Source organism: Panicum virgatum, chromosome 6N (genome assembly GCF_016808335.1).
Source record: "Panicum virgatum strain AP13 chromosome 6N, P.virgatum_v5, whole genome shotgun sequence".
Taxonomy (NCBI): domain Eukaryota; kingdom Viridiplantae; phylum Streptophyta; class Magnoliopsida; order Poales; family Poaceae; genus Panicum; species Panicum virgatum.
In genome coordinates this window covers 32,471,055-32,487,901 of record NC_053150.1, presented here as the reverse complement: position 1 = coordinate 32,487,901, position 16,847 = coordinate 32,471,055, and the positions used below count along the sequence as shown (strand labels likewise).

At 43.8% G+C, this 16,847-nt stretch overlaps 1 long non-coding RNA gene across 1 annotated transcript; it reads left to right on the top strand.

Annotated features, from left to right (window-relative positions):
* Positions 1-13,807: 13,807 nt before the first annotated feature.
* On the top strand, positions 13,808-15,832 carry LOC120680088. Its single transcript, XR_005677460.1, has 2 exons — positions 13,808-15,311; positions 15,397-15,832. It is a non-coding gene; the product is annotated as an uncharacterized LOC120680088 (long non-coding RNA).
* The last annotated feature ends 1,015 nt before the right edge of the window (positions 15,833-16,847 follow it).

Genomic DNA, 16,847 nt, shown 5'->3' with positions numbered 1-16,847 from the left:
ATCCTCTTTCCCTTTTCGCTACCCTGACAGACGCTGCTGCAAGGCCTAGCCGCTTAGGCATGAACTTATGAGCATGGTGCTCTATTTCCATTATTTTCTACTCTAATTCTAGTAATACCGTATTCAATATTTTCTAAACCGATTCAACATTTTGAAACAACTAATTCAACACTTTGGGAAAACTAATTCAACTATTTGGAAATAATATTGAAATAGTATACTATCAATGTTGGAATAATATAGTAAAAATATTGAACTAGTCTATTAAAATGTTGAAATGCTAACTTAAAGAATACAATAACATATTGGATTTCATTTTGCAGCATTAAATGCAAGGAATAATATTCTTCAAACGGATTTTAGAAAAGATGAATGGTCTAGGAGAAATTTTCATTCGAAATTTGAGATCCGATGTTGACATGCCCTCACGTACCAACTCAACTACCAATGTCTCCTCTCTGCCTCCCACACACGCACATGCTCTGTCCGCTATTGGCTCGGCCCACCTCGCACCCGGTCACCACGTAGCTGTTTAGATTCTGTTTAGATTCTGACAATCTATTTCTCTATGCACGAATCTCCAATAATGGAAGATGTATAAATTTATTTCTTTCGGAAGATGGATAGGAATTCCGGGGGATTGGACCTGGCGTGCGACAGCCTACAGGGATTCAGGGAAGCGGTCCGGTGGCCTTGATGTCCGAGTTTTTTTATTTTTTTATTTTTTTTATTTATCAAAAATATATTTCGTGATTTTTTTTTCAAAAATGTCACCAAGCCGCCGGATCATCCGGCGGAAGGTTCTTACCGCCGGATGAACCGGCGGTAGGATCCTTCCGCCGTGGGCCGTGGTGGGCCGGGCCTTACCGCCGGTTGAAACGGCGTCCGGCGGTAAGCACCTACCGCCGTTTCAACCGGCGGTAAGGTCCGGAGTATTAAACACCACGCGGCCGCTCCCCAGCGCCGCCGCCCGCGCCGACCGCCGCCCGTGCCGCCCGCGCCGCCGCCCGCGCGATGCCCCGCGCCGACGCGCGCACGCCCGCCCCCGCGCGGCTCCTACACGCGCGCCGGGCTTTGCCGGCGGCGCGGCTCGCAGCGCTCTCCCGGCCGCCGCACCGAGGCGGCGCTCGCCACTAGGATCGCAGGTATATTTTTAAATTTAATTTTAGTAATAATAGTTGGTACATTAGAATTAGAAATATTAGTGTTTTTGAATATAGTTTTATGTGTAGAAATATTTTTTAGGGTGTAATTATTTGAATATAGTTTCATGTGTAGAAATTTGTTTTTATATGTGTAGAAATATTAGTGATTCGAAAATAAATTATTACGATACAAAATCGTAGAGCAGGTAATTGAAAATATTAGTTTACATACGAATATAATTGAAAATATTAATGAGTTCAAACAGACATATTTGTCTCATAAAAATCGTAGAACAGAAATATTATCTGTGGAGCGTGCGAGTGCAGAACCGTGGACGACTGTGGAGCAGTGAGAGATAATATCTGTGTTCAAAGTGCTTGGACATGCAAGCAGCCCTGCGTCTATAAAAGAGCACCTTGTGGTTCCTGAGAGCACAAACTTGCAATTCAGTTTCCACTTTTTTTAATTAGCCCAACCAAACAGCTATGAGCTCCTCATTCTCTCGGGCAGCTTTCCGTCGGGAAATGGAGGCTAATTTAGGACCCTCTCTTAACGATCCCAATAGATGTATTACAGATTGCAAGGTATGGTCGAAAGGTGTAGAGCCACCCATTTGCTATTGCCAAATGCGTTGTGTTCCGAACATATCTCGTGATTACGAGACTTTTGGCTAGAGATTTTGGTGTTGTAAGAATATCGAGGAAGTCCAAAAAAGAGGTGCAACATCACAGGTATAGATTAATTTGTAAATATGATTTTATTATTTTTATTAATTTTGAATCGTTTCTTGTTTGCAAAAATACGCTGGTGATGACATGCATACTCATTGGTGTCATTTCCATGAGTGGATTGACACGTGGATCACCCATCGTGATCAGCAATATATGGAGTGGTTAAAGAAGGTGAATGAAGATTTACGCAAATGCGAGCGTGCAAAACCAGACATCGCGGGACGTGATAAGGATACTGCCCGTGAATGATTGATGTTGTACTGCTCCGTCTGAATAAATAATGTAACGTTTGTTCGAATTACCTAAGGCATATTAGGTTTACTATTGGACCTCGTTACCGTAGTTTGCAACAGGTCCTGACATGCCATGTCCTGTGTTCTGTGCGTTGAATTGTGTGGACCACTATTTAATTTGTGTTCAATGTTTGAACGGTGATTGTTTTCACTGTTTTTATTGTGTGTACTGGTCGATATATGCCAATGGAGTTGTCATCGCGTCGGTCTGAAAAGTTTATTTGTAGGGCAATGCTACTGAATAATTTAGTTGCAGCTAGTACAAATTACACAATGCCGATTAATTTGACATTGAAATTACAATAACAATTGCACTGGCATGTACATGGAACACGCTAACGTCGTGTTCCATCTAGACCTAACATGCCTTAGGGAATATGAAATTCGAACATTACATGATAGTCATCTACTGAGTGCACCGAGGATACTTCCCCTTCCTAATAGCCTCGGGTCCCGCCTCCTTCGCACGGCGGGCCCTCTCTCGCTTTCTCTCCCTATCAGCTTCACGCTCCTCCGCCTACCGACGTTCCACTTCTGCGAACCTCTTCTCGATCTCTTCTTTATCTTTCTTGCGCTTCTCCTCCATTTTTTCCTCTTGCAGCATTCGCTGCCACCTTTCCGCAGCCCAGCTTGCTTGGCGCTCAACGTGTTCCTTAGCTTCGGTCGATTGCTCCGTGTCCAGCCACTGTATGAAATCACAAAGAGGTGGTGGACTCTATTTCCAAACCGAGTTAGAATAAACATACTCAACTCCGAAGGCGCAAACTAGATAGTGCGAGGTGATACCTTCGCTTTGTTCTTGCCGTAGCGTTTTGGCGGATCGTACTCGTAGTTCTCACACATGAAGAACCTCCTGCCGAAGTCATCGCCCAAAACTTTGGACTCCATCAGCTTGCACAACGAACCGCAGAAGCACATTGGAACCTGCACTCCTTGAGGTACATGTTCTCTAATCTTGTTCCACGGAATGTAGGTAGAACCAGAGGAAGACATGGTGGCCGTGCGTGGATGGCTAAAGACTTTGTATGAGATGGCTACTGACTTCATATGAGATGGAGCGTTGTTTTATTTATAGATGGAGGTATTTGGTCTATAGGCATGGTTCACGCATGTCTATCGCCGTTTGAAACGGCGGTAGGTACTCCCACATTTTTAATTATAGCGGGGGTGCAGAAGAATCAGATGCAAGGTGACAGGACATCGAAATTGTAATTGAAACTCATGAATATCTCATGAAAATATATTTTCACAGACTATTAGAGTTAAATCTAATTTGTATAAATTTTAAAAAAAATATTTCCCTAACCTCCGCTATCTCTATTATTTTCTGAAATATCTCCAAACGTAAAGAAAATAATTACAGTTCAGACAGTCTTTAAAATAATTTTACAATTAATTACAGCAGTGAAATCATATAAAATAATTAAAAATAAATTGTGGGAACACCTACCGCCGTTTCAAACGGCGGTAGGGCGCTACCGTCTACAGGGCAGCTGCAGCCGGCTGTAGCTGCCGGCTATAGCCGGGCTACAGCGCGGCGGTAGCACTTACCGCCGGTTCGTTTGGCGGTAAGGAGCTACCGCCGGATCAAACGGCGGTAGCTTCCATGGGCCGTGGGCCAAGGAACTTACCGCCGGTTCATCCGCCGGTAACTCCTTACCGCCAAACGATCCGGCGGCAGGGTGACATTTTTGAAAAAAATATAGCCACATATATTTTTGATAAATCGAATAAAAAAATATAAAAATAAAAAAATTCTGACTTTCCTGGCCCAGCCTACGGGAAAAGGCCCAAATGAAGTGGCTTTCCGTCGTGCTGGTAAATTTTCAAATCCTTATTTGTTCGAAGGGAATGATTAAACAATACTAGGTGTCAGTCAAATTTTTTTACTACTCAAAACATGGCACGTAGCAGAAGTAGGGCGGCAGGAAATGGTCGATGTGGTTAGCAAAAAGTCAAAACCAGTCGAAAAATGATGTCAGGGACAACAAGAAAAAAATCGGCTGGAAAAATAGCTGAAACAGTAAAAAAACATCAAAAGACAGAAAAACGAACGGGACAATGCACACGTGACTGCAAACATACTAAATTTGTTGTAGATGTACTAGGGTATTATTTTTGTTTTGGCTGTTTTCTGTTGGGACATGTTCAACTTTAATCCGCAGGGTTCAGGCTGGATCTTCCGAGTTCTGTTGTTTCAATGCAAAGCGCTCTACTGACACTGGTGGACATTGACCTCTTCTTGAAGAGCATACGTAAAAAAGTATGCATTATCCACTAAAAAGAACAGTGTATGAGCTGCCTTTCAAAAAAAAAAAGTGTATGAGCTCAACAGATAGCTATCATGTATGTTTGGTGTCTTGATCCCTCGCCTATGAATTTTAATGTTATTCTCCAATTCATAAAAGTTTGTTTATATAACACCGAATCGGATGTTTGTACATGCGGTGTTTTTACCATCTTCTTATGATACTTTTAAAGCTTAACTAGAGCTGCTACCAAGTTGAAGTTTTAGCTCGTTTTGTTAACAAGCTGAGCGGTGCCAACTTGTTATTGTTAGCATAACGAGCCCGGTCAAGCTGGGCCCGGCGCGTTATCCAGCCCTAGCCCAGACTGTACTGATTTCTTGGTTGTTTTTTGAAAAAAGAAAAAATACTGCCCTCCTGGACGACATGTGAGAGGCAGATCAGAGAGATGAAGCACCGTTGTTGCCCTGCCACGCCAGTAACTTTGCCGGATGACGACGATCTCCCTGAGATCCTTCTCTATATAGGATTATAGGATCGTATGAGCTGCTTGAGGCTAGTACTTGGTTGATGAATGCCTTTCATTTCAAGCTCTTTTCACATTTACGTAATCTTTTAAATCAAATTGTACCATTATTTGTTTCTTTATGGTAGATTTTCTTTACTTTGATTTTTTTTGGTATTATATTACTATCAACTGTATGGTTGATTTCAGAGGTACCAAACTGTATGGATTAACTTACATACCGTTGTTGATTGATCTTAAATATGATGCATTGGGTTCTAGGTTTCTTGATCACCCAAGCAGAAAGCATAAACAGTAAACGCGAAACGAAGGTTGAAAGCAATGCAACGAGACAGAACTTTGCCTACGTTCAAGTGCGTGTTTAGTACATGTTCGGTGGGGGTGTTTATACCCCCAACCCATGTTACATCATGACGAAAATACCCTCAGTCGCCTGGAATATTCGTACGAATATTCCGAGCGAAGGGTCATTCCACGCAAGTAGGAGTGTACCATTTTGCTACCCTTGTTGAAGTGTGCTCCTTACGCTACCCCGAAGGATGCGATTACCTTCGGGGTCACCTTCGTGCTCAGCGACAACCTTCGAGAGTGGGCCTCCAGCTTCGCTGGCACACGTCATCTTCGGGCGGGCTTCTCAACCACCTTAGAGAGTGGCTCTCCGGCTTCGCCCGTGTTCGTCACCTTCGGGCCGGCGACCTTCAGGTCATACCTTCGGAGGAACCTCTGGAGCTCGGGGTAGCGATCCCTAATAGTAGCCCCTCATGGGCGAGGGCCGACTTCGACGGGCTGAACCCTCGAAACTTGATCACCTGCAGAAAACGTCTTCCCCGGGCGTCGGAGGTTGGCACGAGTCAAAGGTTAACTTTTTACATGTGTCGGGTTTGGATTGGATGATGTTTGGGCTTCTTCTCGTTTTTGACGCTGGGAGTTACTGTGCACTTTTACCTCCCTATGTAGGGGGGAGGCGTCACTTTCATGCTTTCTGAGCCTTGCAAACCTTCGTTGCTTTTACGCAACCAACACGTGTTGGCCGCCCATTAGTCGTCCCCTTCGCTGTGTCTATGAGAGACTTGTGGGTTTCCAAAAGCTTTGCTAAGCTTCGTCTTGTTGTATGTTTAAGTTTTTTTTAAGGCAAGACTTAGTTTTGCTATTTTGGTTTAATTGCCAGGTATAGCTCGTGTGAGGATAATTGCTAAGGAGATTGATGAAGTTGTGACCTTTGCCGAAGAGAAGGTTCACATGTCTGAGGATGAAGAGGATATTTCACTGGTTGACGCCGAAGTGTCAGAGTTGATTGGTCGCGAGAAGCCTGAGGCGACGCTAAGGTTCGGACCTTCGTTGGTATCTGCGGCGCTTCTAGCATCCTACGTGGATAGGGGCTACTTTGGGGACGGGATCTGTCGTGCTCCTAAGGGAGAGGAGACTCCAGTCCCTCATGACGATGAATGCATTGACTTCTTTGTCGCGGGACTTCGCTTCCCACTGGATCCCACCTTGCCGGAGCTATTGGCAAGGTTCAAGGTTAAGATCCACCAGCTTACGCCGAACGCGATAGTCCAGCTATCAAAGTTTTTCTGGGCAGTGAAGACCTTCAACGGGCCTATCTGTGCGGATGCTTTTTGCCGCTTGTACGAACTTCACCCTCAAGGGCGGAATGTACGTTTTGAGGGTGAGGATGAGACTTACAGTGCTCAGAGTAGGTGCTGCACCTTCGTGCCTAGGAGGAACAACAAAACTTTGAAGATTGAGAGAATTGAGCTGTCTTACTGCCAGAAGAACAGATGGGATGCTAATTGGGCCCAGTACTGGTTTTACGCGAAGATAGGTTTCTTGGATGAGAAGGTCCCGACGAAGGTGTCTTACCCACTGGCGTCGAAGGTGTTCCCCCTTGAGCACTTGAACCAGGCAGAGTTTCGGAGGTCAAGTGCTGGTTACAAGGATGTTGTGCCGCCTTCGCATCTGCTGCGCGGCTGATCGGAGGAAGAGACTTGGTTGAGGAGTTCATCTACGCGAAGGTGTGGTCCCTCGCTGCTGGGTGGTTGCCTCGCGCTTTGTTGAAGATTAAGGTTGGAGGGTTGAAGGAGACTGTGCAATTTCCAAGGTTTGACTTGGTGAGACCGGAGGGAAAAACGGATGAGACTATTGTTGAGGAGGTTGGACGGGAGGTGGCCGAATTAGTTGGTCCTTTTCTGTCGAAGGAATTTGACTCCTTCATGGTTTGCTGCCTCGAAGGTGTTCAAGTAAATCTCTCTTTCTGATGGGGTGAAATATGCCGCCCGGGAGGAACCCCCCAAGCTAGGGTATAGAGGGAGGGGAGTCGGGACTTCAAGCGAAGATCCTGCGTCAAAGAAGTTGAAGAAGCCCGCCTCGCCAACAATTGATGTGTCGTCGCGGGCCACGGGTGAAAGGCCTCCGCGAGCACCTGTCGCGCAGGTTTCCACTATAAAGCTGGAAGCTCTCAAGAAGAAAGGTACTCTTCTAGACAAGTATCTGCGAAGATTTTCGGGGAGGGAAATGGGGAGTGATTCTTTTATGAAGGAGTTAGCGGAGACTGTAAGCTATTCCCCTCCGCGGGGAGAGAAGGTGGAACTTTATCTTGACCAGTTTGGGTCCCTTCTTTCATGCCCAAACAACGTTGGTAAGATCATCGTCGATCTACACTAGAAGCATGGGGCTGGTGGCCAAATGGCCAGCTTACTTGACTTTGACAGTGACGATGAGGAGCAAGTCACCCCACAACAAGCTGTCCTACCTGCAGCGAAGGTTCACGCAGAGGTTCTGCCTTTGACGGCGGCCGGACCTCCCTTGGAAGGGGCGACAAGTGCTCCTGAAGGTGAACCGCTTCATGAAGCCCCACGGGATGATGTGGCGACGATCCCGGTGGGTGAAGACGCGAAGGATGACGACCTTCGTCGTTTTGGTGAACTAGGTGGGGTTTTTCTACCTCGTCCTCTTAACTTTCAAGGACCTGATATTGATCCCTACCTTCGCTTGGTTTTTGAAGTAGATATTGCCACAATGATGGCAATGCTAATCAAGGAGATTGGTCTTGACGCTGTGAGGATGGATTTGCCTGCGGGAGCTGGTTCTTCCTCAAGCGCCGAGACCACTCAGCTGTAGGTGGAAAACTTTGATATCGAAGGTGAGTTTTTTTTAAAAAATCGTAGTGTCTTGGGCAGGTTTCAAGAAAAGTTTGAGTGTGTACGGCACTGAGGACCTCGGGCGCATTTTAGCATCTTTGTGCGTGAAGGTATGCTTTCTATTGTTTGGATATATGAGCGAGATTTCTCGGTTATGCGAACCTCTGACTAGATGTTCTTTTGAGAACATGCCTTGATCGCCTGTAAAGAGGTTGTGCGCAGTGCTAGAGCTGACAGCAACAGGACGCTGGACAGCTCCGCTGAGAGGCTCCAATTGGTTTTGGAGAACGAGAAGCTGAAAGCTGAATTTGCAACTCTTGAGAAGCTTCGTTCTTTGGAGTCGGCCTAGGTCGAGGAGCTAGGCAAGAAAGTTAAAGAACAAGATGAGGTGACCGCCGAAATGTAGAAGGCTTTGGACTCGAAGGATGAGGCTCTTGAGGGTCTGCGGGAAGAAGTTGTGACACTACAAGAAATGTGGTGATCTATGATGAAAATTTTATGACATTTTAATAGACCGTCACAATTGCACACAATCTATGACGAATTTGAAGGTATGGACCCTAGACCCAGAACTTTGTGACATTTTATTGAATTCGTCATAATTGAGCCCACAAAATATGACGTTTTATTGAATTCGTCGTAATCGAGCCCACAAAACAATGACGTTTCAGCATTAATGTCACAAAAATCGTCATAGTTATTTTGACTAGTATATGTTTTGGCATTCATCATTTTTATACAGGCGCGCGGTGGGTTTAAGTCGATCACAACTAACCACCGGGACCCCTCCTTAGTTGTGCCATGGCTCGTTATTTAGTTTTAATTACATTCAAATCATGTTGGAAATATGCGTATTATTCTATTACCAGATTTTAGTTTGAGGCATATTTCATAAACAAATAAACACAAGATGCGAGCTAGTTCTTTTTTATTGGGATCTATAAGATTGTTAGTTTTTGCATTTTGCTTCACAATGTTGTCTTAATTAGTTATTTAAAAGAGCAAAAATATTTTCACATATGAGATTCGAAACCTAGTCTCAAATCTCAAACATATAATAAAAATGACTTACTAATGAGCTATGCCATCATTAATGCTAGGCGTTATTTTGTTTTGTTAAATTATCAATATGGGTTAAAAAGAAAAAAAAAGTAGTGATGGGGGTAGAGGGTTTCGAACCCTGATCCGCAGGGATACAAGGCACCCACCTTTCCATTACACCACAGCATCGGTTTTAGTTCTATGTCAGGTATTGAATATTTTATAATAAGTTATCCGATGTTTTAATTCGAACAAAGAGGCAAAATGAGACATTTAGGATTCGAACCCGGGGTCACCAAGACGAAAGTGACATATTACAAACTAAATTATTGCTGCCATCAGGGAAGGGCGTGGTGGTCGCCTGGCCACCTACATGCACGCACGGGCCGACCAGTTGCTTTTTTTTTTCGAAACCGACCAGCAGCTGGAGCTGGGCTGCTTTCGCAGCACCGCACAGAGCGAGTGAGCAGCGCCGCGCGCTGGTTCCGTGCACACCGGCCGATGGGCCGAGCCGAGATGCTAGGCCACGTGCCCACGTCGAGCACAGTGCACATGGGCTCAGCTTTCAGGCACGGCCTATCTCAATCCGACCCACTCCAGCCCAGCGTCACACGGGAAGTAAAACACATAAAAATTCAAATTGGAATTTCTTTCTATAAGCATACATAAATTAAATTAAGTGGTAGAAAATAGCAAATTTGTTCCAAAAAAGTTGAGAATTCTCCACGATAACTTACATATTGTTTTGTAGATGTGAAAAATATATTTACACCCATAACATAAACATATTTATAATTTTCTTCACAAGGGTCCCATTATTAGTTATTTAAAAATAAAAAAAATGTTTTTTGCATATAAAGTTGCAATGTAAATGCACAGCTATCATTAGTATGGTAAAGGAAAGGCAGTATCCAAAATTTAAATGTATCTGAGGAAGAAAATGAACAATGATGTGCAAAGTTCAAAGTTTAAGTTCAAGTGTATGAAACATCGTGTACACGCGTCCTTTTTGTAAACAATATGTATTTAAAAAGTTGTGAAATCGTGTGAAACTTTCTTTATAAGCTTTTTTTTCGTAAAATGATTCCATGCCAAAATTTAGAATTTTTTGAGCAAATTTAAATATTACTACAATTATTGGATAGTTGTTTGGGGATATAAGTTTGAGTTCTCTCCAGAAGAAAGTTAAAAGTTTTCATATCTATAGAGGAAATGAGCTACAATACATGACATACAGTTAAATATGAATTTTATACAATTTTTTTGAATCAATTCTGGTGGCACATGTAGTTCAAATTGGAATTTCTTTTCATAAGCACACATAAATTAAATTAAGTGGTAGAAAATAGCAAATATGTTGCAAAAAAGTTGAGAATTATCAACAGCAACTGACATATTGTTTTGTACATGCAAAAAATATATTTACACCCATGACATAAACATATTTACAATTTTCTTCACAAGGATATTTCAAATGAAAAAAGGAAAAAAATAATCTGAGGTAGTTATGAGCTCTATTTGGCTCGCCCTATCCGGCCCAATGATTCCTAACCGTCCATCCACGATCTGACGATTACGATCGTGCTCACACAGTATAAAAGGCGAGTCCTGGTACCCTAGCTGCTCCCTCTCCTCTCCGCCACTCCCGGGCCGCCGCTCCTCTCCTTCCCCTACTCTTCCAACTCCACCAGGCGATTCCACCCAAGGATGTCCTCCACCTAGATCCATGGGCGCCAGTCCACGGGGACCGTGGCGACCGTGGGCTCCCCATCCCATGGGGGCAGGTTTCTCTCCTCCTCCTCCAGCTCGCGTTGCGGCGGCCGCGGGGGGCGAGGCGGACGTGCTGTCGGGCCCCGAGGGCGAAGCAGAGGTGGCGTTGACGGGCCGGACGGGCGTGCAGTAGCCGTAGATCTCTCCTGGGCGATGGGCTCTGCCCACGGAGGGTCCTCCGCCGCCGTCACCCGATCCGAGCAGATGCCGCCCGCAGCCATGGCGCCATCGCCCACACCCCAACCCTGTCCAACTCAGGTGCACGCGCTTCCCAGATCCGGTCAGCTTCGGCTGGCCGCTGGGCCTCTCTCTCTCTCTCATATCTATCGCTGCTCTCTTCCTCAGATCCATCCGGCGGGAGCTCCAGCAGTCCAGCGCCTCAGTAGGATGATCACCATGGCCAGGCACCTCCTCCGTGGGATACGCCTATGCGTCGCCACCTGAGGCCACACGCCATGGCCGGGTGCCGCCTGCGGCGGCCGAGCGCTGCTGCAGATGCCCGGTGCACCTGCGGCCGAGCGCTGCTGCTGATGCCGCGCGTCCGTTCCCCGTTCAGAGAGGCTATCATGGTAACTCTGGCTGCACCACAACTCATTTGGAAAGACGCCGGCGGCCACACGCGGTACTACTACTTTTTCTCGAAATATAGTTTTCAAGGTCTTTCTTCTGAATGTTCCTCTGAGCTTCTTTCTTTCAGGTCTCAACTACATGCTTCTATGCTATTTAGTTGATAATTTTGCAGGCTATACAGAATGTGTGTGATTCATTGCTAGCCAGTGCTGCACATTTCATTAGCTTCATGTTCACTGAAATACTTCTCTAGCTGATGTATTGGTAGCACTGGTCGAAACAAAATAGATTCAGTTTTTCAGAATCAACTCTATGTGTTTGTCTAACTGCATGAAATTGAGTCCTTAGATGCAACTGTTTTTTTAGAGTTACACTCCAATAATAAAAATTAAACATACTTTAGCTATCAGAATGGTGTACTCAGTACTAAAAAAATATGGGAATCATGGTAGCATCTCGTACTCAGTACTTAGCTGTGCAGAAACAGGACCCTGTGCATTACTGGTACGAACCTTCAGCTTGACCCTTCCTAGAACTCCTTTTCTATGGTGAGTACTGAAAAACAATACTGCTAATAAATAGTTCATATTGCATATGTGCAGTATAAGTTTCAGATTATGAAGTCATATCCCTATGCTTATTGTTATTAGTTTTGGTGATTAATTCATGCAGGCAAGAAGACAACATGTGCATAATCTGCACAATGCTACAAGAAGACAACATGCTTCATCTTTTGCAGGAAAAACAAACTTTGCTGCTGCAGCTTCATATTTTGTTGGATTGTTACCTTTTGGTCCAAGTTTAACCAAACTTTGCTACTGCTGGTTCATATTCTTGATGAAATTGAACTTCTGTTGTTTTTGGTAAATTGTGTAAAGTCTTGAAATTTACTAATTCTGATTGTGATGGGAAAACTGTATGTTATGCAAACCTTCATGTCAATTTGGGCTGGAAATGTTACTGTGAATTCTGGATTGAAAATCTGTTTTGGGCTGAAATTTTATTAGCTGATAATTAATTTTGGACTGAAATCAGGCCCAACTTGGTGGCCCACTCTGAATTGGGCCCATCTACTCATGGGCTGTACTGCTGATGTCACTTGCCACGTCACCTGCCATGTCTAATGCCACGTCACTGGCCAAGACAGCACCATTTTCCACGTAATTCCCATGTCAGCAGCCATGTCATTGACCACGTCGATTGACACATTATCATTGCTATCCACATCATCACCAAGTCACCAGCCACATCATCTGCCATGTCATCAATGCGTGACATAGTAATTGAATTTGTGACGAAAATTATATTATTTATGACGTTTATTTTCGTCATAGAAAATGGGTTTGGGTTGGGCTTTGGGGGCCAGGAACATTCTTTGACGTTTTCGAAACGTTATGGATCAAGCAATTTATGACGAAAATTTAAGAAACGTCATGAGGTGTGATCTGTGACGCTCGATACATGACGCTATTTGAGATCGTCATAGATACTGCTTTATGACAGTTTTTTAGTGATCTGTGACGAAATTTAAACGTCATGTATCACTAGATTTTTTTGTAGTGTGAAGTGTTTTGGCAAGGTGAAGGAGGCGGAGGAGAACACGAATTTTCTCACTGAGGCCTGCGACGAGATCGAAGAAAAGAGCGACAAAATCTTTGAGGAGTACAGGGATGCACTGGCCACCTTCAGGGCCGAGCCTGAACCCTTGGTCAAAGAGTCCGGAGTGAGGTTTCAGGGCTATTGAGCTGGATTCTAAATGAATTTTCTTGCCTCTCAGGGATACTGACCAACACCTCGGACAACTCAACCGTTGTCGCCTGTGAGACTTTGTTGGCTTTGCTGGATCACGAAGGTTGTGGGGGACCTGGCGAAACTGGCTGCTCCTGACTTTGAGTACCCTGAGTACTTGTCGTTGGAGGCCAATATTTCAAATGTGCAATCAGTGAAGAAGGCCTTCTTGCGGAGGTTCTGGAGGACAGCCGGGCGACAAGCTGTGTAAGATTCTATAATATTAAGTAACAATAATACTAATAAGAATAACATGTGCAAAAAAAAGTGTAGTAGGATGCAGTTGTTCGGATACAGTTGTTTCCCACAAGCTAAAATGTTGGCAGTAGATTTTATCTTTATAAGAAAATAAAAGCGCAACATGGAAGTAGCTAGGCAAGTATTCACTGCAGCTGATATCATGACCACCGCAGCCTAGGGTGGATGGATGAGAACGAACCGGATAAGATCAACCGGTATAAAAAATGAAAGAAAACTCGAGAGGAGATAATCTTCTCATCTCATTTACAGCGCTCTGAGATATTTCGGTATCACACTTCTATAAATAGGAGCCCCTGTGCTCTTGCCGTAATCGCACCACACACAAAATACACGACACAGACACAACGAGTTCTAGTCAAGGAATTGGAAGAAGGAAGGAGCAAATTCAGGTACTGATGTCCTGTTCCTTTCAGTTTTTTTCTTTATCGTAGGTGATGAGCATGCAGTAACGACAGTAGCCTATTAATCAAGTCTAGTCACTTTTCGGCCTCGTTTAGTTGCCCGTGTAAAGTTGTAAAAATGGAATATTTGCACATTTGAAATATTAAATATAGACTAATCACAAAACTAATTACAAAACTCGTCTGTAAACTACGAGACGAATCTAATGAGCCTAATTAATCCATCATTAGAGCATGTGTATTGTAGCAATTACTGTAGCAATTTAGTGTCTAATCATAGCTTAATTAGGCTTATTAGATTCGTCTCGCAATGTAAGCAAACTATGCAATTCATTTTTTATTTCATCTTGATTTAGTACTCCATGCTTGTAAGATTCTCTTTTGATGTGATAGATTTGTGATTTTGAATTTCGTAACTAAACAAAGCCTTCATCTAACTCATGCATGCATGGCGCACAAATGAAACTCTCACCTATTCTTGCTAATTGATGATGTTCCTAGTAACTTGCAGCTATTGGTTTTACCAGGATCTACAAAAGAAGCTTTGATAACAGGAGGAATACTCATTAATCAAGGCAAGACTGTGTATATCTATTAACCTGCTCTAAATTAATTAGCAATGTGATAAGCTGATCTAGGCAGAATATGCCGTGAGCTACTATATGATTTGAAGACAGTTGAATTATATTAATTAATTGCAGTAACATCGTCATTATCTGGGTAAGTATTGGTATGCTCAGCCTGAGACGACCAAAACCTGAAATAATGATGCACAGACTGGCTGTGGTCAGTGTGAGTAGGAACAACTCATACAAGTAGGGTCTTTGGTGACGTGATTCTCAGATGAAGGGCAGTACCCTATATAAAATATTAATGGAGAAAGATTATGACGGTACATGTGATATATCTCTGCAGAGTATATTGTTTTAATTAGCTGACTAACTTTTAATTATGCCTTAATTCCTTATTATTCTTGCAGAGTGTGTGTAAACATACTCATATTAGCTCTTCCTTTTGATATGCGCAGAAGGGGAGAAGAATAGTCTTGATTTGATTGGGAGAGGTGATATCGATGACGACATGCATGCATAGTGTTAGTACTTCAGACAACAACTAGACAACCACTGCTGTTGTATCTCCATGAATAAAAGCAAACAAGAACTAGAGTAGACTTGCCGAGGGATGGGAGTATAGGAAAGGATGTTGTTTGTGTACTATACAACGGGAAGTAAAGCTGTAATATACTGGTACTGGCAACTCTGATATGAATAAAGCTTGGCTAGCTGTTTATGATGTACACTCATGCCTTCTATGTGTATGAAATTTCATTCATGCACATGCGGCGCTGTCACATAATTTGGGGCGTGACAAGCTGTGTGAGAGGCTGCGCTGGAGGAGGTTGTTGTTTCTCGCTTGCTCTTTGGTCTCGGCCAATGTTTAGCTAATTCTAGGCTAACTATTAGCTATTTGCTCCTTTTGGCAGTCAAAACGAGCTCGTGCTACTGGGAAGGTGGTGATTAATGAAGGTGCGAAGGTCACCGACATTGCTGGGAGCTCTGGCGGCTCGACAACTGTTGATCCGAGGGTCTAGGATTGGCTTGAGAAGGAACTTAGTATTTTTGGTTTTTGGATGTTTTTTAGATGAAAATGATGTAAATATTCCCACCTTTGGCTAAGCGATTGTGCCAGCTCAAGTACTCATTGTTTCCCCCCTACGGGTCCGGCGCGAAGGTGTTTCTGCACCGTGGTCGGAGTGGGAGCGGTTCAGTTTTGCTCATTTGGGAGCAAGTGTTGCTGAATTTTTGCATGCTAGCGGTGCTAGGAGTATCTAGGGGTTTGGACAAAAGTATGTGATGAACAAGTTATCTTGTGTATATATTTGTTGCGATGCATGAGAAATGATTCGATGTTGTTTGCACGGTAGTCGGGGTTTTATTTTCCTGGGCAGTTGAGGCATTGTTTTTGAAAACGTGTCCCCCCCTAGTGCTTAGAAATGAACGAAGGTTATGTTGGCTTTGGCCATGTTGGGAGTCGAGAGTCCCTTGTGTTTTTGGTGTGTGTTATGCTGCTTGGTGCGTCGCGTGCCTTTGACCGCTTTAAGGCTAGCAGACCTTTGTTTTACAGCGTTTATTGCACTATAGGTGTTTAGGGCGAAGGTATTTTGGCTTCGAGCTTCTTGGGGTCGATAGCCCCTTGCCTTTTAGTGCTTACGACACTTTTAGGATTTTAGGCCAAGGTATTTTGGCTTCGACCCTTTTGGGGTCGGTAGCCTCTTGCCTTTTAGTGATTATTGCACTTTTTAGAATTTGGGACGAAGATTTTTTTTTTGGCTTCGACCCTTTTGGGGTTGATAGCCCCTTGCCTTTTAGTGCTTAGTGCACTTTTTAGAATTTGGGGCGAATGTTTTTTTTGGCTTTGACCCTTTTGGGGTTGATGCCCTTGCTTTTTAGTGCTTATTGTACTTTTTTTAAAAAAAATTGAACTGAAAAACAGCGAGGGAGGCCCCCATTGTTAAAATTTTATTAAACAAGGAAAAAAGGAGTTATTTACAAAGAGCATAGAAACCACAAGGGGAAAACTCAAGGTAATACAACAAGGCTAAACAAACTAAACTAAGCCATCAGACCAGACTAAGAAAGGAGCTTTCAGGCTTGACTAAGAAAGGAGCTTTCAGGCTTTCTTTCATTCGATGAGCCTGAAGGAGAGCTTTCAGGCTTTCTTTCATTCAAGAGTCCCTTGTCTTTTTGGTGTGTGTTATGCTGCTTGGTGTGGCGCGTGCCTTTGACCACTTTAAGGCTAGCAGACCTTTGTTTTACGGCGCTTGTTGCACTATAGGTGTTTAGGGCGAAGGTATTTTGACTTCGAGCTTCTTGGGTTCGATAGCCCCTTGCCTTTTAGTGCTTACGGCACTTTTAGGATTTTAGGCGAAGGTGT